Raw genomic sequence first — 25,596 nt, 5'->3', positions numbered from 1 at the left:
CCACTAATACCTACTGTTACACTACTAATACCTACTGTTACATCACTAATACCTACTGTTACACCACTAATATATTACAAAACTAATACCTACTGTTACACCACTAATACCTACTGATACACCACTAATACCTACTGTTACACCACTAATACCTACTGATACACCACTAATACCTACTGTTACACCACTAATACCTACTGTTACACCACTAATACCTACTGTTACACCGCTAATATATTACACCACTAATACCTACTGTTACACCACTAATACCTACTGATACACTGATAACATATTACACCACTAATACCTACTGTTACACCACTAATATATTACACCACTAATACCTACTGTTACACCACTAATACCTACTGTTACACTGCTAACATATTACACCACTAATACCTACTGTTACACCACTAATATATTACACCACTAATACCTACTGTTACACCACTAATACCTACTGTTACACTGCTAACATATTACACCACTAATACCTACTGTTACACCACTAATACCTACTGTTACACCACTAATACCTACTGTTACACCACTAATATATTACACCACTAATACCTACTGTTACACCACTAATACCTACTGTTACACTGCTAACATATTACACCACTAATACCTACTGTTACACCACTAATACCTACTGTTACACTGCTAACATATTACACCACTAATACCTACTGTTACACCACTAATACCTACTGTTACACCACTAATACCTACTGTTACACCACTAATATATTACACCACTAATACCTACTCTTACACCACTAATACCTACTGTTACACTGCTAACATATTACACCACTAATACCTACTGTTACACCACTAATACCTACTGTTACACTGCTAACATATTACACCACTAATACCTACTGTTACACCACTAATACCTACTGTTACACTGCTAACATATTACACCACTAATACCTACTGTTACACCACTAATACCTACTGTTACACTGCTAACATATTACACCACTAATACCTACTGTTACACCACTAATATATTACACCACTAATACCTACTGTTACACCACTAATACCTACTGTTACACTGATAACATATTACACCACTAATACCTACTGTTACACCACTAATACCTACTGTTACACCACTAATACCTACTGTTACACCACTAATACCTACTGTTACACTACTAATACCTACTGTTACACTACTAATACCTACTGTTAATACCACTAATACCTACTGTTACACCACTAATACCTACTGTTACACCACTAATACCTACTGTTACACCACTAATATATTACACCACTAATACCTACTGTTACACCACTAATACCTACTGTTAATACCACTAATACCTACTGTTACACCACTAATACCTACTGTTACACCACTAATATTTTACACCACTAATACCTACTGTTACACCACTAATACCTACTGTTACACCACTAATACCTACTGTTACACCACTAATATCTACCGTTACACTGCTAATACCTACTGTTACACCACTAATACCTACTGTTACACCACTAATAAATACTGTTACACCGCTAATACCTACTGTTACACCACTAATATATTACACCACTAATACCTACTGTTACACCACTAATACCTACTGTTACACCACTAATACCTACTGTTACACCGCTAATACCTACTGTTACACCACTAATACCTACTGTTATTACCACTAATAGCTACTGTTACACCACTAATACCTACTGTTACACCACTAATCCCTACTGTTAATTCCACTAATACCTACTGTTACACCACTAATACCTACTGTTAATACCACTAATACCTACTGTTAATTCCACTAATACCTACTGTTACACCACTAATACCTACTGTTAATTCCACTAATACCTACTGTTACACCACTAATACCTACTGTTACACCACTAATACCTACTGTTATTACCACTAATACCTACTGTTACACCACTAATACCTACTGTTACACCACTAATACCTACTGTTACACCACTAATACCTACTGTTACACCATTATCTACTGTTACACCACTATTACCTACTGTTACACCACTAATACTTACTGTTACACCACTAATACCTACTGTTACATAACTAATACCTACTGTTACACCACTAATACCTACTGTTACACGACTAATATGTTACACAACTAATACCTACTGTTACACCACTAATATATTACACCATTAATACCTACTGTTACACCACTAATACCTACTGTTACACCACTAATACCTACTGTTACACTACTAATACCTACTGTTACATCACTAATACCTACTGTTAAACCACTAATATATTACAAAACTAATACCTACTGTTACACCACTAATACCTACTGTTACACCACTAATACCTACTGTTACACCACTAATATATTACACCATTAATACCTACTGTTACACCACTAATACCTACTGTTACACCACTAATACCTACTGTTACACTAATAATACCTACTGTTACATCACTAATACCTACTGTTACACCACTAATATATTACAAAACTAATACCTACTGTTACACCACTAATACCTACTGATACACCACTAATACCTACTGTTACACCACTAATACCTACTGTTACACCACTAATACCTACTGTTACACCGCTAATATATTACACCACTAATACCTACTGTTACACCACTAATACCTACTGTTACACTGCTAACATATTACACCACTAATACCTACTGTTACACCACTAATATATTACACCACTAATACCTACTGTTACACCACTAATACCTACTGTTACACTGCTAACATATTACACCACTAATACCTACTTTTACACCACTAATATATTACACCACTAATACCTACTGTTACACCACTAATACCTACTGTTACACTACTAATACCTACTGATACACCACTAATACCTACTGTTACACCACTAATACCTACTGTTACACCACTAATACCTACTGTTACACCACTTATACCTACTGTTACACTACTAATACCTACTGTTACACCACTAATACCTACTGTTACACCACTAATATCTACTGTTACACCACTAATATGTTAAACCACTAATACCTACTGTTACACCACTAATACCTACTGTTACACCACTAATACCTACTGTTACACTACTAATACCTACTGATACACCACTAATACCTACTGTTTCACCACTAATACGTACTGTTACACCTCTAATAGCTACTGTTACACCACTAATACCTACTGTTACACCACTAATACCTACTGTTACACTACTAATACCTACTGATACACCACTAATACCTACTGTTACACCACTAATACCTACTGTTACACCACTAATACCTACTGTTACACCACTTATACCTACTGTTACACTACTAATACCTACTGTTACACCACTAATACCTACTGTTACACCACTAATATCTACTGTTACACCACTAATATGTTAAACCACTAATACCTACTGTTACACCACTAATACCTACTGTTACACTACTAATACCTACTGTTACACCACTAATACCTACTGTTACACCACTAATACCTACTGTTACACCACTAATACCTACTGTTACACCACTAATACCTACTGTTACACCACTAATACCTACTGTTACACTACTAATACCTACTGTTACACCACTAATACCTACTGTTACACCACTAATACCTACTGTTACACTACTAATACCTACTGTTACACCACTAATACCTACTGTTACACCGCTGATATATTACACCACTAATACCTACTGTTACACTACTAATACCTACTGTTACACCACTAATACCTACTGTTACACCACTAATACCTACTGTTACACCGCTGATATATTACACCACTAATACCTACTGTTACACTACTAATACCTACTGTTACACCACTAATACCTACTGTTACACTACTAATACCTACTGATACACCACTAATACCTACTGTTACACCACTAATACCTACTGTTACACCACTAATACCTACTGTTACACCACTTATACCTACTGTTACACTACTAATACCTACTGTTACACCACTAATACCTACTGTTACACCATTAATATGTTACACCATTAATTCCTACTGTTACACCACTAATACCTACTGTTACACCACTAATACCTACTGTTACACCACTAATACCTACTGTTATTACCACTAATACCTACTGTTACACCACTAATACCTACTGTTACACCACTAATACCCACTGTTACACCACTAATACCTACTGTTAATACCACTAATACCTACTGTTACACCATTAATATGTTACACCATTAATTCCTACTGTTACACCACTAATACCTACTGTTACACCACTAATACCTACTGTTACACCACTAATACCCACTGTTACACCACTAATACCTACTGTTAATACCACTAATACCTACTGTTAAACCATTAATATATTACACCACTAATACCTACTGTTACACCACTAATACCTACTGTTATTACCATTAATATATTACACCACTAATACCTACTGATACACCATTAATTCCTACTGTTACACCACTAATACCTACTGTTACACCACTAATACCTACTGTTACACCACTAATACCTACTGTTACACCACTAATACCTACTGTTAGGTATTGTAGGTAGTTATCGTGGGTTGTTGTATGTAATTATTGTAGGTTAGTATTGTATTTGGCTGAGCACGGTGAAGCACGAAGCTAGCTGGCTAACCCACTACCTAGCGGGTAGCTACTGGCAACTATTAGCAACGGTATAGTTTTTTCACTCCTGAGAGTGCCTGTAATTACGCCAGCTGGCTGCCTACAATTATTACATACAATAATTGCCTACCATTCAGCTGTTTTTAACCTCATTGTCTGAACCGTTAACGTTAGGTAGTAAGTGGCTACTGTGCTTGAAATTTAGCTAGCTTGTTGCTACCTGGATAGCAACTAGTAAACAATAGCTGGAATTACCTAGCGAACAGACGCGAACTGGCTGAGTCAATTCAGTGGCTAGCTTTGCACTTGGCTAGCTAACAGTAGCTGCTAGGGGTAAGTCATAACCTACATTTGTGTTTTATTTTTACATATTGGTAGTTAGAGTCGTTCAAGGAATTCGGGACATGGGTGACTAGTTAACGTTAGTTTTGCTCTCTCTGTGTGTTCGTGCCGTGAAAGGAGGGGTTTCTTCTTTGTCTGAAAGCAATGGCTGGCTAGTATGCTAACTATTCTAGCTAACTAACTGGCTGAATAAGTTGACGACGGACTCGCTCAAGCTGTCGGGACTAACCCACAACGTTAGACACGGACACGAACGATCTGCTTGGCGTGTTGACACACTGGTGGTTGGTTGTGGCCGAGTATTGGTGCTAAACCGTGTTGTTGGAGTCCGGCATGCTAGCTGGCTGTGGCGTCTTATGACTAGCTGCCCTGGACGATTTTCACGGAAGAATACTGTACCTAGTTAGCTAGCTGAATAAACTAAGTTAGTCTATTCCTAGAAAACATTGAACCGCTGTAGTTTACAACAATTATAGTTTCTGAGGTGGAAGTTGGGAGAGTAATATTTGGGTGTTGTGGTGAGGGAGGCCCCGCTCTCTCCTTTCAGTTCATTTCATTCCGACCTCCTTTGAATTATTGTAGCCATTTTCTGCAGCCTGTCAACTATGCCTCTGTCTATCCCTGTTCTCTCCTCTCCGCACAGGCTATACAAACGCCTCACACCGCGTGGCTGCTGCCTCTCTAACCTGGTGGTCCCTGCACGCACCACCCACGTGGAGTTCCAGGTCTCAGGCAGCCTCTGGAACTGCCGTTCTGCTGCCAACAAGGCAGAGTTCATCTCAGCCTATGCTACCCTCCAGTCCCTCGACTTCTTGGCGCTGACGGAAACATGGATTACCACTGAAAACACTGCTACTCCTACTGCTCTCTCCTCGTCTGACCATGTGTTCTCGCATACCCTGAGAGCATCTGGTCAGCGGGGTGGTGGCACAGGAATCCTCATCTCTCCCAAATGGACATTCTCTATTTTTCCCCTGACCCATCTGTCTATCTCCTCATTTGAATTCCATGCTGTCACAGTCACTAGCCCATTTAAGCTTAATATCCTTGTCATCTATCGCCCTCCAGGTTCCCTTGGAGAGTTCATCAATGAGCTTGACGCCTTGATAAGTTCCTTTCCTGAGGATGGCTCACCCCTCACAGTTCTGGGGGACTTCAACCTCCCTACGTCTACCTTTGACTCATTTCTCTCTGCCTCCTTCTTTCCACTCCTCTCCTCTTTTGACCTCACCCTCTCACCATCCCCCCTACTCACAAGGCAAGCAATACATTTGACTTCATCTTTACTAGATGCTGTTCTTCTACTAATCTCACTGCAACTCCCCTCCATGTCTCCGACCACTACTTTGTATCCTTTTCTCTCTCGCTCTCCTCCAACACTACTCACTCTGCCCCTTCTCAGATGGTAATGCGCCGTCGCAACCTTCGCTCTCTCTCTCCCGCTACTCTCTCCTCTTCCATCCTATCATCTCTTCCCTCTGCTCAATCCTTCTCCCTCCAATCTCCTGATTCTGCCTCCTCAACCCTCCTCTCCTCCCTTTCTGCATCCTTTGACTCTCTATGTCCCCTATCCTCCCGGCCGGCTCGGTCCTCCCCTCCAGCTCCGTGGCTTGATGACTCATTGCGAGCTCACAGAACAGGGCTCCGGGCAGCCGAGCGGAAATGGAGGAAAACTAGACTCCCTCTCTGTGGATGACTTCGTCAACCATTTTGAAAAGAAGGTTGACGACATCCGATCCTCGTTTGTTAAGTCAAATGACACTGCTGGTCCTGCTCACACTGCCCTACCCTATGCTTTGACTTCTTTCTCCCCTCTCTCTCCAGATAAAATATTGCGACTTGTGACGGCAGGCCGCCCAACAACCTGCCCGCTTGACCCTATCCCCTCCTCTCTTCTCCAGACCATCTCCGGTGACCTTCTCCCTTACCTCACCTCGCTGATCAACTCATCCTTGACCGCTGGCTATGTCCCTTCCGTCTTCAAGAGAGCGAGAGTTGCACCCCTTCTCAAAAAACCAACACTCGATCCCTCTGATGTCAACAACTACAGACCAGTATCTCTTCTTTCGTTTCTCTCCAAAACTATTGAGCGTGCCGTCTTTAGCCAACTCTCTTGCTATCTCTCTCAGAATGACCTTCTTGATCCAAACCAGTCAGGTTTCAAGACTGGTCATTCAACTGAGACTGCTCTTCTCTGTGTCACGGAGGCTCTCCGCACTGCTAAAGCTAACTCTCTCTCCTCTACTCTTGTCCTTCTAGACCTGTCTGCTGCCTTTGATACTGTGAACCATCAGATCCTCCTCTCCACCCTCTCCGAGCTGGGCATCTCCGGCGTGGCTCACTCTTGGATTGCGTCCTACCTGACCGGTCGCTCCTACCAAGTGGCGTGGCGAGAAGCTGTCTCCGCACCACGTGCTCTCACCACTGGTGTCCCCCAGGGCTCAGTTCTAGGCCCTCTCCTATTCTCGCTATACACCAAGTCACTTGGCTCTGTCATATCCTCACATGGCCTCTCCTATCATTGCTACGCAGACGACACACAACTAATCTTCCCCTTTCCCCCTTCTGATAACCAGGTGGCGAATCGCATCTCTGCATGTCTGGCAGACATATCAGTATGGATGACGGATCACCACCTCAAGCTGAACCTTGGCAAGACGGAGCTGCTCTTCCTCCCGGGGAAGGACTGCCCGTTCCATGATCTCGCCATCACGGTTGACAACTCCGTTGTGTCCTCCTCCCAGAGTGCGAAGAGCCTTGGCGTGACCCTGGACAACACCCTGTCGTTCTCCGCTAACATCAAGGCGGTGAACCGATCCTGTAGGTTCATGCTCTACAACATTCAGAGAGTACGACCCTGCCTTACACAGGAAGCGGCACAGGTCCTAATCCAGGCACTTGTCATCTCCCGTCTGGATTACTGCAACTCGCTGTTGGCTGGGCTCCCTGCCTGTGCCATCAAACCCCTACAACTCATCCAGAATGCCGCAGCCCGTCTGGTGTTCAACCTTCCCAAGTTCTCTCACGTCACCCCGCTCCTCCGCACACTACACTGGCTTCCAGTTGAAGCTCGCATCTGCTACAAGACCATGGTGCTTGCCTACGGAGCTGTGAGGGGAACGGCACCTCTGTACCTTCAGGCTCTGATCTGTCCCTACACCCAAACGAGGGCATTGCGTTCATCCACCTCTGGCCTGCTGGCTCCCCTACCTCTGCTGAAGCACAGTTCCCTCTCAGCCTAGTCAAAACTGTTCGCTGCTCTGGCACCCCAATGGTGGAACAAGCTCCCTCACGACGCCAGGACAGCGGAGTCACTCACCACCTTCCGGAGACATTTGAAACCCCACCTCTTTAAGGAACACCTGGGATAGGATAAAGTAATCCTTCTAACCCCCCCCCCCCCTTACCCCACCCCACCATCCCACTGGCTATAAGGTGAATGCACCAATTTGTAAGTCGCTCTGGATAAGAGCGTCTGCTAAATGACGTAAATGTAATGTAAATGTTACACCACTAAAACCTACTGTTACACCACTAATACCTACTGTTACACCACTAATACCTACTGTTACACTACTAATACCTACTGTTACACTACTAATACCTACTGTTAATACCACTAATACCTACTGTTACACCACTAATACCTACTGTTACACCACTAATACCTACTGTTACACCACTAATACCTACTGTTACACCACTAATATATTACACCACTAATACCTACTGTTACACCACTAATACCTACTGTTAATACCACTAATACCTACTGTTACACCACTAATACCTACTGTTACACCACTAATATATTACACCACTAATACCTACTGTTACACCACTAATACCTACTGTTACACCACTAATACCTACTGTTACACCACTAATACCTACCGTTACACTGCTAATACCTACTGTTACACCACTAATACCTACTGTTACACCACTAATACATACTGTTACACCGCTAATACCTACTGTTACACCACTAATATATTACACCACTAATACCTACTGTTACACCACTAATACCTACTGTTACACCACTAATACCTACTGTTATTACCACTAATACCTACTGTTACACCACTAATACCTACTGTTACACCACTAATCCCTACTGTTAATTCCACTAATACCTACTGTTACACCACTAATACCTACTGTTAATACCACTAATACCTACTGTTAATTCCACTAATACCTACTGTTACACCACTAATACCTACTGTTAATTCCACTAATACCTACTGTTACACCACTAATACCTACTGTTACACCACTAATACCTACTGTTACACCACTAATACCTACTGTTACACCATTAATATCTACTGTTACACCACTATTACCTACTGTTACACCACTAATACCTACTGTTACACCACTAATACCTACTGTTACACCACTAATACTTACTGTTACACCACTAATACATACTGTTACATAACTAATACCTACTGTTACACCACTAATACCTACTGTTACACCACTAATATGTTACACAACTAATACCTACTGTTACACCACTAATATATTACACCATTAATACCTACTGTTACACCACTAATACCTACTGTTACACCACTAATACCTACTGTTACACTGCTAACATATTACACCACTAATACCTACTGTTACACCACTAATACCTACTGTTACACCACTAATACCTACTGTTACACCACTAATACCTACTGTTACACCGCTAATACCTACTGTTACACCACTAATACCCACTGTTATTACCACTAATACCTACTGTTACACCACTAATACCTACTGTTACACCACTAATACCTACTGTTACACCACTAATACCTACTGTTACACCACTAATACCTACTGTTACACCGCTAATTTATTACACCACTAATACCTACTGTTACACCGCTAATATATTACACCACTAATACCTACTGTTAGACCACTAATACCTACTGTTACACCACTAATACCTACTGTTACACCACTAATACCTACTGTTACACTGCTAACATATTACACCACTAATACCTACTGTTACACCACTAATACCTACTGTTACACCACTAATACTTACTGTTACACCACTAATACCTACTGTTACATCACTAATACCTACTGTTACACCACTAATATATTACAAAACTAATACCTACTGTTACACCACTAATACCTACTGTTACACCACTAATATGTTACACAACTAATACCTACTGTTACACCACTAATATATTACACCACTAATACCTACTGTTACACTACTAATACCTACTGTTACACCACTAATACCTACTGTTACACCACTAATATATTACAAAACTAATACCTACTGTTACACCACTAATACCTACTGTTACACCACTAATATGTTACACAACTAATACCTACTGTTACACCACTAATATATTACACCACTAATACCTACTGTTACACCACTAATACCTACTGTTACACCACTAATACCTACTGTTACACCGCTAATATATTACAAAACTAATACCTACTGTTACACCACTAATACCTACTGTTACACCACTAATATATTACACCACTAATACCTACTGTTACACCACTAATACCTACTGTTACACCACTAATACCTACTGTTACACCACTAATATATTACAAAACTAATACCTACTGTTACACCACTAATACCTACTGTTACACCACTAATATGTTACACAACTAATACCTACTGTTACACCACTAATATATTACACCACTAATACCTACTGTTACACTGTTAACATATTACACCACTAATACCTACTGTTACACCACTAATACCTACTGTTACACCACTAATACCTACTGTTACACCACTAATACCTACTGTTACACCACTAATACATACTGTTACACCACTAAAACCTACTGTTACACCACTAATACCTACTGTTACACCACTAATACCTACTGTTACACCACTAATATATTACAAAACTAATACCTACTGTTACACCACTAATACCTACTGTTACACCACTAATACCTACTGTTACACATCTAATACCTACTGTTACACTACTAATACCTACTGTTACACCACTAATACCTACTGTTACACCACTAATACCTACTGTTACACCACTAATACCTACTGTTACACCACTAATACACCACTAATACCTACTGTTACACCACTAATACCTACTGTTACACCACTAATACCTACTGATACACCACTAATACCTACTGTTACACCACTAATATATTACAAAACTAATACCTACTGTTACACCACTAATACCTACTGTTACACCACTAATATGTTACACCACTAATACCTACTGTTACACCACTAATATATTACAAAACTAATACCTACTGTTACACCACTAATACCTACTGTTACACCACTAATACCTACTGTTACACCACTAATACCTACTGTTACACCGCTAATATATTACACCACTAATACCTACTGTTACACCACTAATATCTACTGTTACACCACTAATATGTTACACAACTAATACCTACTGTTACACCACTAATATATTACACCACTAATACCTACTGTTACACCGCTAATATATTACACCACTAATACCTACTGTTACACCACTAATACCTACTGTTACACCGCTAATATATTACACCACTAATACCTACTGTTACACCACTAATACCTACTGTTACACTACTAATACCTACTGTTACACCACTAATACCTACTGTTACACTGCTAACATATTACACCACTAATACCGACTGTTACACCACTAATACCTACTGTTACACCACTAATACCTACTGTTACACCACTAATATATTACACCACTAATACCTACTGTTACACCACTAATACCTACTGTTACACCACTAATACCTACTGTTACACCACTAATACCTACTGTTACACCACTAATACCTACTGTTACATTACCAATACCTACTGTTACACCACTAATACCTACTGTTACACCACTAATGCCTACTGTTACACCACTAATACCTACTGATACACCACTAATACCTACTGTTACACCACTAATACCTACTGTTACACCACTAATACCTACTGTTACACCACTAATACCTACTGTTACACCACTAATACCTACTGTTACACCACTAATACCTACTGTTACACCACTAATACCTACTGTTAATACCACTAATACCTACTGTTATTACCACTAATACCTACTGTTATTACCACTAATACCTACTGTTACACCACTAATACCTACTGTTACACCACTAATACCTACTGTTACACCACTAATACCTACTGTTAATACCACTAATACCTACTGTTATTACCACTAATACCTACTGTTATTACCACTAATACCTACTGTTACACCACAAATATCTACTGTTAATACCACTAATACCTACTGTTACACCACTAATACCTACTGTTATTACCACTAATACCTACTGTTACACCACTAATACCTACTGTTACACCACTAATACCTACTGTTACACCACTAATACCTACTGTTACACAACTAATACCTACTGTTACACCGCTAATACCTACTGTTACACCGCTAATACCTACTGTTACATAACTAATACCTACTGTTACACCACTAATACCTACTGTTACACCACTAATACCTACTGTTACACCACTAATACCTACTGTTAATACCACTAATACCTACTGTTAATACCACTAATACCTACTGTTACACCACTAATACCTACTGTTATTACCACTAATACCTACTGTTACACCACTAATACCTACTGTTACACCACTAATACCTACTGTTACACCACTAATACCTACTGTTACACCACTAATACCTACTGTTATTACCACTAATACCTACTGTTACACCACTAATACCTACTGTTACACCACTAATACCTACTGTTACACCACTAATACCTACTGTTACACTACTAATATATACAACACTGACTGTTTATGAAGGATTTAGTCAGGCCCTCTGGGTACAACACTGTGACTTTATGAGGGATTTAGTCAGGCCCTCTGGCTACAACACTGTGACTGTTTATGAGGTATTTAGTCAGGCCCTCTGGGTACAACACTGTGACTTTATGAGGGATTTATTCAGGCCCTCTGGGTACAACACAGTGACTGTTTATGAGGTATTTAGTCAGGCCCTCTGGGTACAACACAGTGACCCCAATATGAGCTCTGATACACATCAGCACCTTATAAGCCTCTCGTCTTTACAAACTCACTAAAATCCTAATTTAATCACTTACAGAGCCATTCCTGGGTTACTAGCTTGACCAACCGCCATTTCCTCCAATATATTTCTCTCCCATTTGGCTTGTCGGGCGTTTTTTTCTCTTTTATTTTGCAGACGCTCTTATCCAGAGCAACTTACAGTTAGTGAGTGCATAATTTTATTTTTTTTCATACTGGCCCCCCGTGGGAATCGAACCCACAACCCTTGCGTTGCAAGCGCCATGCTCTACCAACTGAGCTACACAGGGTTGTGGAGAGTTGCCGTGCCTCAGAAGGCCAGTCCTGGGAGAGGGTGAAGCCAGGCCTAGCATCGAGGCTACAGCCACTTCACAGTAATATAAACAGTGTTTTGATTGTCTGTGGGGAAGAAACCAGCCTTATCACAGCCCAGCAGCTCTGGAATTCACTGCAACGATAAAGTGGCGGAGCAGAAAACCGTACAAGGCTGGCACAATCCAAAGACGGATTAGTTTTTCTGACATAAGCTTCCTGAAAAACTAATCAATCAGTCCATGCAGCATTATTAGAAGCATGAGATTAAAGCTGCAGCTCCTAATCCTCCACAGTTCAGTTATTACACTGCCACTGTTAGTTGCCTTTAAATATACAATAAATAAAAAATGAAAGCAGAGCTAATTGTGCCCAGGGAAGAGAAGAGGGCTGAAGAGGAGAGAGCTGAGCATGCCCTGGAGAGAGACTTTAGTTTAGACAAAATGTATGGTTTATTATGAAGACGGGACTCAAACTGGTGTCCTTGACGAACCCTTTCAACGTTCACTTCCACTGTCTCTGTCTACCACTGGCTTTCATTTTATTGCAACATTTAAGCAAAAAATATTCTGGTACATTTTAAGTACGCCATTCGCAGTATACTTGTTATGAATCTTTACATACACTACAAAACATTATGAACACCTGCTCTTTCCATGATATAGACTGACCAAGTGAAAGCTATGATCCCTTATTGATGTCACTTGTTAAATCCACTTCAATCTGTATAGATGAAGGGGAGGAGACAGGTTAAAGAAGGATTTTTAAACCTTGAGACAATTGACATGGATTGTGTGGGTGAATGGACAAGACAAAATATCTAAGTGCCTTTGAACGGGGTATGATAGTAGGTGCCAGGCGCACCGGTTTGTGTCAAGAACTGCAACACTGCTGGGTTTTTCATGCTCAATAGTTTCCTGTTTCCGAGTGGCGCAGTGGTCTAAGGCACTGCATCGCAGTGCTAGCTGTGCCACTAGAGATCCTGGTTCAAATCCAACCGGGAGACCAATGGGGCGGCGCACAATTGGCCCAGGGTAGGGGAGGGAATGGCCGGCAGGGAGGTAGCTCAGTTGGTAGAGCATGGCGTTTGCAACGCCAGGGTTGTGGGTTCGATTCCCATGGGGTATGAAAATTACAAATAATAATGTATGCACTAACTGTAAGTCGCTCTGGATAAGAGCGTCTGCTAAATGACGTAAATGTAAATGTAAATGTATCAAGAATGGTCCACCACCCAAAGGACATCCAGCCAACTTGACACAACTGTGGGAAACATTGGAGTCAACATGGGCCAGCATCTCTGTGGAACGGTTTGGACACCTTGTAGAGTCCATGCCCAGATGAATTGAGGCTGTTCTGAGGGCCAAAGTGGTGCAACCACGGGTGAAAGTAAGGCGGTACGGCATCCCAGCTAAATATATAGTGGGGGTACGCTGTACCGGCTAAATATATAGTGGGGGTACGCTGTACCGGCTAAATATATAGTGGGGGTACGCTGTACCGGCTAAATATATAGTGGGGGTACGCTGTACCGGCTAAATATATAGTGGGGGTACGCTGTACCGGCTAAATATATAGTGGGGGTACGCTGTACCGGCTAAATATATAGTGGGGGTACGCTGTATCGGTAGAACATGAGCCTATCACAATAATTAAAACAAAATGTCAAGAAAACTGTAGGCTGTTACACCACTATTTATCATCACTGCATGTCAGAGGCATGACATTTACATGGGTAGGGGAGGGAATGGCCGGCAGGGATGTAGCTCAGTTGGTAGAGCATGGCGTTTGCAACGCCAGCGAATGGACAGGTGGTATAGCCAACACTCCAAAATGCCATGTGGTTTGACGAGAACACTGACATTTTGCCAACGCAGAGATGAATAGCCGACACGCGCACGGACAGTAGTTGATGCATAAATTCTGGGCTAATACATTTACATTTTTTACATTTTAGTCATTTAGCAGACGCTCTTATCCAGAGCGACTTACAGTTAGTGAGTGCATACATTATTATTTTTTTATTTTTTATTTCATACTTGCCCCCCCGTGGGAAACGAACCCACAACCCTGGCGTTGCAAACGCCATGCTCTACCAACTGAGCTACATCCCCTGCCGGCCATTCCCTCCCCTACCCTGGGCCAGTTGTGCTCCCGGTCGCGGCCGGCTACGACAGAGCCCGGATTCGAACCAGGATCTCTAGTGGCCAATCAGCCAATCAGCCAATCAGCCAAATGTCATTAGACTTTCTGCTGTTTTGGGTAAAATATGTCTCTTTCTATCCACCACTGTTTGGAGGCTGGAAATATGTTGCGAGGAGATGAACATTCACAGGTAGCCTAGTAAAGGGATTTTTTGACAATCAGATGAAAACATGACTGGTTGTATTTATAGGACACTACATCTCTTTATAGAATACTACATCTCTTTATAGAATACTACATCTCTTTATAGAATACTACATCTCTTTATAGAATACTACATCTCTTTATAGAATACTACTTCTCTTTATAGAATACTACATCTCTTTATAGAATACTACTTCTCTTTATAGAATACTACATCTCTTTATAGGACACTACATCTCTTTATAGAATACTACATCTCTTTATAGAATACTACATCTCTTTATAGAATACTACATCTCTTTATAGGACACTACATCTCTTTATAGGACACTACATCTCTTTATAGAATACTACATCTCTTTATAGAATACTACATCTCTTTATAGGATACTACATCTCTTTATAGGACACTACATCTCTTTATAGAATACTACTTCTCTTTATAGAATACTACTTCTCTTTATAGAATACTACTTCTCTTTATAGAATACTACATCTCTTTATAGGTGTCACGCCCTGGCCTTGAGAGGCCGGTTGTCTTTAGTTGGTTTGGTCAGGGCGTGAGGATCTATGTTGTATATTCTATGTTTATGTTCTAGTTTTTCTATTTCTATGTTTGGCCGGGTATGATTCCCAATCAGAGGCAGCTGTTGCTCGTTGTCTCTGATTGGGGATCATCCTTAGGCAGCCTGGTTGCCTACCTTAGTTGTGGGATCTTGTTCCTGTCAGGTTGGTGTGTGTATAGCCCTTTGGACTTCACGTTACGTTGTTTCTTGTTTTGTTGTATGTTTATTTGAGTTAATAAACATGTACGCTTTTCACGCTGCACCTTGGTCCGACCCGTCTCTCAACGTTCGTGACAGAAGATCCCACCAAACGAGGACCAAGCAGCGTGGCCAGGAGCAGACATCCTGGACATGGGAGGAGATCCTGGATGGTAAGGGATCTTGGACATGGGAGGAGATCCAGGCTGGGATGGATCGCCGTCCTTGGGAATAGACAGAGGAAGCCCGGGTAAGAGAGGAGCAACGGCGACACCGATGGCGCCGGCCGAGGAGGAAGCCCGAGAGGCAGCCCCAGTAAATGTTTTTGGGGGGGCTAAAGGGGTGGTCGGGGATCGAGAGAGAAGAACCCCGTCCACTGCACCCGGTGGGGTTCCAGTTGGAATCCCTACGACCATGGGAACAGGAATGGGAACAGTTTTACACTGAGGAGTCAGAAGATGACGACGACGATGAGTTTCTGTTCCCTACCTCGTGGGGGCTCCCGGAGGAGTCCTCACTGGAGGATTGGGCGCGGAGAGTAAAGGACTGGTACAGTCGTAGACCTCCAGCGCCGGTTCCCAGTCCGGTACGCCTCATGCCTGCTTCTCGCACCAAGCCAGTGGTGCGTGTTCCCAGTCCGGTACGGCCCGTGCCTGCTCCTCACACCAGACCTGTGGTGTGTGTCTCCAGTCCGGCCCGGCCCTTTCCTGCTCCTCGCACCAGACCAGTGGTGCATGTTCCCAGGCCGGCCCGGCACGTTCCACCGGTGCCTGGTCCAGCACCGGTCAGCGGATCCACTCCGGAGACAGAGTAGTCCGCTCCACCGGGGTCCAGTTCAGCTCCGGTCAGCGACTCCACTCCGGAGCCAGAGCAGTCCGCTCCACCGGGGTCAAGTTCAGCTCCGGTCAGCGACTCCACTCCGGAGCCAGAGCAGTCCGCTCCACCGGTGTCCAGTTCAGCTCCGGTCAGCGGCTCCACTCCGGAGCCAGAGCAGTGGCTCCACTCCGGAGCCAGAGCAGTCCGCTCCACCGGGGTCCAGTTCAGCTCCGGTCAGCGGCTCCACTTCAGACCCAGACGTCAGCCCCTCTCTAGGTTCGGGGTCTCCCACACCAGGGTCCAGACAGGGCTTGGTGCATCGTGGGAGGAAGGAGAGGGGAAGCATCGCGCCGAGGTCCAGACCAGACCAGGGGCGCAACGGGGAGGCAGAGAGGGAGAGGTCGTCACACCCGGAGCCGGATCCGCCTCTGAGGCTTAATGCCCACCCGGACCCTCCCCTAATGAGTCAGGTTGGTGTGGCCGGAGTACGCACCTTTGGGGGGGGGGGGGGGTACTGTCACGCCCTGGCCTTGAGAGGCCGGTTGTCTTTAGTTGGTTTGGTCAGGGCGTGAGGATCTATGTTGTATATTCTATGTTTATGTTCTAGTTTTTCTATTTCTATGTTTGGCCGGGTGTGATTCCCAATCAGAGGCAGCTGTTGCTCGTTGTCTCTGATTGGGGATCATCCTTAGGCAGCCTGGTTGCCTACCTTAGTTGTGGGATCTTGTTCCTGTCAGGTTGGTGTGTGTATAGCCCTTTGGACTTCACGTTACGTTGTTTCTTGTTTTGGTTTGTATGTTTATTTGAGTTAATAAACATGTACGCTTTTCACGCTGCACCTTGGTCCGACCCGTCTCTCAACGTTCGTGACAATAGGACACTACAGTGAGGGGAAAAAAGTATTTGATCCCCTGCTGATTTTGTACGTTTGCCCACTGACAAAGAAATGATCACTCTATCATTTTAATGGTAGGTTTATTTGAGCAGTGAGAGACAGAATAACAACAACAAAATCCAGAAAAACGCATGTGAAAAATGTTAGAAATTGATTTGCATTTTAATGAGGGAAATAAGTAATTGACCCCCTCTCAATCAGAAAGATTTCTGGCTCCTAGGTGTCTTTTATACAGGTAACGAGCTGAGATTAGGAGCACACTCTTAAAGGGAGTGCTCCTAATCTCAGTTTGTTACCTGTATAACAGACACCTGTCCACAGAAGCAATCAATCAATCAGATTCCAAACTCTCCACCATGGCCAAGACCAAAGAGCTCTCCAAGGATGTCAGGGACAAGATTGTAGACCTACACAAGGCTGGAATGGGCTACAAGACCATCGCCAAGCAGCTTGGTGAGAAGGTCACAACAGTTGGTGCGATTATTCGCAAATGGAAGAAACACAAAAGACCTGTCAATCTCCCTCGGCCTGGGGCTCCATGCAAGATCTCACCTCGTGGTGTTGCAATGTCATGAGAACGGTGAGGAATCAGCCCAGAACTACAAGGGAGGATCTTGTCAATGATCTCAAGGCAGCTGGGACCATAGTCACCAAGAAAACAATTGGTAACACAGTACGCCTTGAAGGACTGAAATCCTGCAGCGCCCGCAAGGTCCCCCTGCTCAAGAAAGCACATATACAGGCCCGTCTGAAGTTTGCCAATGAACATCTGAATGATTCAGAGGAGAACTGGGTGAAAGTGTTGTGGTCAGATGAGACCAAAATGGAGCTCTTTGGCATCAACTCAACTCGCCGTGTTTGGAGGGGGAGGAATGCTGCCTATGACCCCAAGAACACCATCCCCACCGTCAAACATGGAGGTGGAAACATTATGCTTTGGGGGTGTTTTTCTGCTAAGGGGACAGGACAACTTCACTGCATCAAAGGGACGATGGACGGGGCCATGTACCGTAAAATCTTGGGTGAGAACCTCCTTCCCTCAGCCAGGGCATTGAAAATGGGTCGTGGATATGTATTCCAGCATGACAATGACCCAAAACACATGGCCAAGGCAACAAAGGAGTGGCTCAAGAAGAAGCACATTAGGGTCCTGGAATGGCCTAGCCAGTCTCCAGACCTTAATGACATAGAAAATCTGTGGAGGGAGCTGAAGGTTTGAGTTGCCAAACGTCAGGCTCGAAACCTTAATGACTTGGAGAAGATCTGCAAAGACGAGTGGGACAAAATCCCTCCTGAGATGTGTGCAAACCTGGTGGCCAACTACAAGAAACGTCTGACCTCTGTGATTGCCAACAAGGGTTTTGCCACCAAGTACTAAATCATGTTTTGCAGAGGGGTCAAATACTTATTTCTCTCACTAGAATGCAAATCAATTTATAACATTTTTGACACAGGTTTTGACTGTTCAAATAAACCTACCATTAAAATTATAGACTGATCATGTCTTTGTCAGTGGGCAAATGTACAAAATCAGCAGTGGATCAAATATTGTTTTCCCTCACTGTACATGTCTTTATAGAATACTACATCTCCAGCAGGGAGTCAGTCCCATGAATCTGTGCAGACCAGAATGACTCGTAGAATATAGTAGAGCCCATAATAATTTATAGTAGAGACTGTACCATAGCTTAGCTGCTTTGTGGATGTTGTGTCATAAAGCAACACAGAGCTTCGTAGTGGGACATGGAGAATGGAGTCATCTTCTTCTCATTAGTAATCCTGAACAGTAGGCCTTTTCATCCCAACATTCCATGATACATCATGGACACTATAGGACCAGAACAGTGATACATGATCCACTAATACAGCAGAACATTAGAGAGCAGAGCTCAAGTGGTTCTGTCCTCAGATACATTGTTGTGCTGTCAGATGATCAGGCACTGACTGTACAGACGTCATAGAGAGAATGGTTCATGTGAAGACTCTGACCCCCCTATCTCTCCCTAGGGGACTGCACAGATGCTGTGGCTACACCTACTGTGTGTGTGTGTGTGTGTGTGTGTGTGTGTGTGTGTGTGTGTGTGTGTGTGTTTGTGGCACAGACAATATGTCCATAGACAGAGAGGGTACGCAGGGAGGGAGCCAGGGGACAGGAGGCCCACAGGGAGGCTGGTTGGGGCTACAGGGAGGATGGGAGGTGAAAACAGGGGCATAGCCACACACAAGGCTGCACTCCAAATGAATACTATATTAATTTGATAGCATTGTAAACCAGTCATCTGCTACAGTCCTGCTACAACTACGCTACATTACAACTTTACAGCATTATTACTGCTACCACTAGGCTACATTACTATTTTACAACATTACTACTGCTACACAACATTATTACTGCTACCACTAGGCTACATTACTATTTTACAACATTACTGCTGCTACGCAACATTATTACTGCTAACACTAGGCTACATTACTATTTTACAACATTACTACTGCTACGCAACATTATTACTGCTAATACTAGGCTACATTACTATTTTACAACATTACTACTGCTACCACTAGGCTACATTACTATTTTACAACATTACTACTACTACGCAACATTACTACTGCTACCACTACGCTACATTACTACTTTAAAACATTACTACTGCTATCATTATGCTACATTACTATTTTATAACATGAATACTGCTATCACTATGCTACATTACTACTCTATAACATTAATACTGCTACCACTACGCTACATTACTATTTGACAACATTAATACTGCATCTGCTACCACAATGCTACATTACTAATTTACAACGTTACTACTGCTACCACTATGCTACATTACTATTTTATAACATTACTACTGCTACCACTATGCTACATTTCTACTGCTACCACTATGCTACATCACTATTTTATAACATTACTACTGCTACCACTATGCTACATTTCTACTTCACAACATTACTACTGCTACCACTACACTACATTAATACTGCTACTGCTATGCTACATTACTACTTTACAACATTGCTACTGCAACCACTACGCAATATTACTATTTTACAACATGACTACTGCAACTGCTACTGCTACACTACATTACTACTTTAAAACATTACTACTGATACTGATACCACTACGCTACATTATTACTTAGCAATATTACTACTCTACGACATTATCGATCATAGTCTAATGCTGGAATAACGTATGTCTTATGGCTTTACTCCACCTGCTATATTGTGGATACAGAGTTACCTGTCTAAGAGAACACAGAGGGTGTTCTTTAATGGAAGCCTCTCCAACATAATTCTACATAAAGGTAGAATCAGGAATTCCCCAGGGCAGCTGTCTAGGCCCATTACTTTTTTCAATCTTTACTAATGACATGCCACTGGCTTTGAGTAAAACCAGAGTGTCTATGTATGCAGATGACTCAACACTATACATGTCAGCTACTACAGCAACTGAAATGATTGCAACACTTAACAAAGAGTTGCAGTTAGTTTCAGAGTGGGTGGCAAGGAATAAGTTAGTCCTAAATATTTCTAAAACTAAAAGCATTGTATTTGGGACAAATCATTCACTAAACCCTAAACCTCAACTAAATATTGTAATAAATAATGTGGAAATGTGTCACGCCCTGGCCTTGAGAGGCCTGTTGTCTTTAGTTGGTTTGGTCAGGGCGTGAGTTTCTATGTTATATATTCTATGTTTATGTTCTAGTTAGTCTATTTCTATGTTGCAGTGCTAGGTTGTGTTTCTAGGTTTGGCCGGTTGTGATTCCCAATCAGAGACAGCTGTCGCTCATTGTCTCTGATTGGGGAAAAAAACAAATTTTGGGGGGGGCTCACGGGGTGGACGACGAGGCAGCAGGAGGCCGGGAAAGGGCTGACTAGAGAGGAGGAGGCCGCTATTTTCGAGGTCCTCAAGACCTGCGGATCGAGAGTCTGAGAGAGGAGGCCACCACGTTACGGGGGCTGTTAGATCAGAGGGAGCAGGAGTTATCCGTTCAGAGGGAGGCGCTACAGGAGGCTCAAAGGGAGAAGGAAGTAGTGGAGGCAAGGAGAGAGGAGCTGTTCAGGCAACAGAAGGAGTTCATAGAGGAACCTAGGTATGCGGAGATACGCACTGTGTCGCACTGTGTCGCCATTCACAGCCCAGTGCGTCCTGTGCCAGCGCCCCGCATCGTGTCGTGCGAAAGTGGGCATCCAGCCAGGACGGGTTGTGCCAGCTGTACACTCCAGACCTCCAGTACGCCTCCACGGTCCAGTATATCCTGCTCCGGTTCTACGCACTGTGTCACCAGTGCACCTCACCAGTCCAGTACGGCCCGTACCTGCTCCCCGCACCAGGCCTGTGGTGCGTGTTCCCAGTCCGGCCCGGCCCGTTCCTGCTCCTCGCATCAGACCTGTGGTGCGTGTCTCCAGTCCGGCCCGGCCCATTCCTGCTCCTCGCACCAGACCAGTGGTGCGTGTCCCCAGTCCGGCCCGGCCTGTTCCACCGGTGTCCAGTCCAGCTCCGGTCAGCGGCTCCACTCCAGACCCAGAAGTCAGCCCCTCTCCAGGGTCGGGGCCTCCCACACCAGGGTCCAGACAGGCCTTGGTGCATCATGGGAGGAAGGAGAGGCCTGTTGTCTTTAGTTGGTTTGGTCAGGGCGTGAGTTTCTATGTTATATATTCTATGTTTATGTTCTAGTTAGTCTATTTCTATGTTGCAGTGCTAGGTTGTGTGTCTATGTTTGGCCGGGTATGATTCCCAATCAGAGGCAGCTGTTGCTCGTTGTCTCTGATTGGGGATCATCCTTAAGTAGCCTGGTTGCTTCCCTTAGTTGTGGGATCTTGTTCCTGTTAGTCTGGTGTGTGTATAGCCCTTTGGACTTCACGTTACGTTGTTTCTTGTTTTGTTGTATGTTTATTTAGTTAATAAACATGTACGCTTTTCACGCTGCACCTTGGTCCGACCCGTCTCTCAACGATCGTGACAAAATTGAGCAAGTTGAGGTGACTAAACTGCTTGGAGTAACCCTGGATTGTAAACTGTCATGGTCAAAACATATTGATACAACAGTAGCTAAGATGGGGAGAACTATGTCCATAATAAAGCGCTGCTCTACCTTCTTAACAGCACTATCAACAAGGCAGGTCCTACAGGCCCTACTTTTGTCACACCTGGACTACTGTTCAGTCGTGTGGTCAGGTGCCACAAAAAAGGACTTAGGAAAATTGCAATTGGCTCAGAACAGGGCAGCACGGCTGGCCCTTGGATGTACACAGAGAGCTAATATTAATAATATGCATGTCAATCTCTCCTGGCTCAAAGTGGAGGAGATATTGACTTCATCACTACTTGTATTTGTGAGAGGTATTGACATGTTGAATGCACTGAGCTGTCTGTTTAAACGACTAGCACACTGCTCAGACACCCATGCATACCCCACAAGACATGCCACCAGAGGTCTCTTCACAGTCCCCAAGTCCAGAACAGACTATGGGAGATGCACAGTACTACATAGAGCCATGACTACATGGAACTCTATTCCACATCAAGTAACTGATGCAAGTAGTAAAATTTGATTTAAAAAACAGATTAAAAAACACCTTATGGAACAGCGGGGACTGTGAAGCAACACAAACATAGGCACAGACACATGCATACACACACGATAACATACGAACCATGAATTCTGCTCTGTATCAGAGAATTCTACGGGAGAATGTCAGACCATCCATCTGTGAGCTGAAGCTGAAGCGCAGCTGGGTCATGCAGCAAGACAATGATCCAAAACACACAATCAAGTCTACATGAAAATTGCTAAAATGCAACAAATTGGAAGTTTTGGAATGGCCTAGTCAAAGTCCAGACCTAATCCCAATTGAGATGTTGTGGAAGGACTTGAAACGAGCAGTTCATGCTTGAAATCCCACACGTCATTGAGTTAAAGCAGTTCTGCATGGACGAGTGGGCCAAAATTCCTCCACAGCGACGTGAGAGACTGATCAACAACTACAGGAAGCATTTGGTTGGAGTCATTGCAGCTAAAGGTGGCACAACCAGTTATTGAGTGTAAGGGGGCAATTACTTTTTCACAAAGGGGAATTGGGTGTTGAATGACTTTGTTTATGAAATAAATATGTAATTGTTGTGTTATTTGTTCACTTATGTTCCCTTTATCTAATATTAGGTTTTGGTTGAAGATCTGATAACATTCAGTATCACAAATATGCAAAAGTAGAGAAAATTAGAAAGGGGGCAAATACTTTTTCATAGCACTGTACAAGCCCTTAACCAACAATACAGTTTTAAGAAAGAATATCAGACAAAATCACAAAAAAATACAATATAAAATAATACAAAATAAAAGTAACAAATAATTAAAGAGCAGCAGTAAAAATAACAGTAGGGAGGCTATATACAGGGGGTACCGGTACAGAGTCAATGTGAAATAACAGTTGGGAGGCTATATACAGGGGGTACCGGTACAGAGTCAATGGGAAATAACAGTAGGGAGGCTATATACAGGGGGGTACCGGTACAGAGTCAATGTGTAATAACAGTAGAGAGGCTATATACAGGGGGTACCGGTACAGAGTCAATGGAAAATAACAGTAGGGAGGCTATATACAGGGGGTACCGGTACAGAGTCAATGGGAAATAACAGTAGAGAGGCTATATACAGGGGGTACCGGTACAGAGTCAATGTGTAATAACAGTAGGGAGGCTATATACAGGGGGTACCGGTACAGAGTCAATGGGAAATAACAGTAGGGAGGCTATATACAGGGGGTACCGGTACCGAGTCAATGGGAAATAACAGTAGGGAGGCTATATACAGGGGGTACCGGTACAGAGTCAATGGGAAATAACAGTTGGGAGGCTATATACAGGGGGTACCGGTACAGAGTCAATGGGAAATAACAGTAGCGAGGCTATATACAGGGGGTACCGGTACAGAGTCAATGTGTAATAACAGTAGGGAGGCTATATACAGGGGGTACCGGTACAGAGTCAATGGGAAATAACAGTAGGGAGGCTATATACAGGGGGTACCGGTACTGAGTCAATGGGAAATAACAGTAGGGAGGCTATATACAGGGGGTACCGGTACCGAGTCAATGGGAAATAACAGTAGGGAGGCTATATACAGGGGGTACCGGTACAGAGTCAATGTGAAATAACAGTAGGGAGGCTATATACAGGGGGTACCGGTACAGAGTCAATGTGAAATAACAGTAGGGAGGCTATATACAGGGGGTACCGGTACAGAGTCAATGTGAAATAACAGTAGGGAGGCTATATACAGGGGGGTACCGGTACAGAGTCAATGTGTAA

General features: G+C 43.1%; 1 protein-coding gene across 1 annotated transcript in view; it reads right to left on the bottom strand.

Moving 5' to 3' along the window:
- The window catches only part of LOC311143522 (neurexophilin-2-like), a gene marked incomplete at both ends in the record, with an annotated part of 79,642 nt that overhangs the window by 40,761 nt on the left and 13,285 nt on the right, over positions 1 to 25,596 (bottom strand). The gene's annotated exons all lie outside the window — the stretch shown is intronic.

Source organism: Coregonus lavaretus (assembly GCF_964263955.1).
Source record: "Coregonus lavaretus genome assembly, chromosome: 16".
NCBI classification, from domain to species: domain Eukaryota; kingdom Metazoa; phylum Chordata; class Actinopteri; order Salmoniformes; family Salmonidae; genus Coregonus; species Coregonus lavaretus.
This window is presented reverse-complemented; position numbering and strand designations above follow the sequence as displayed.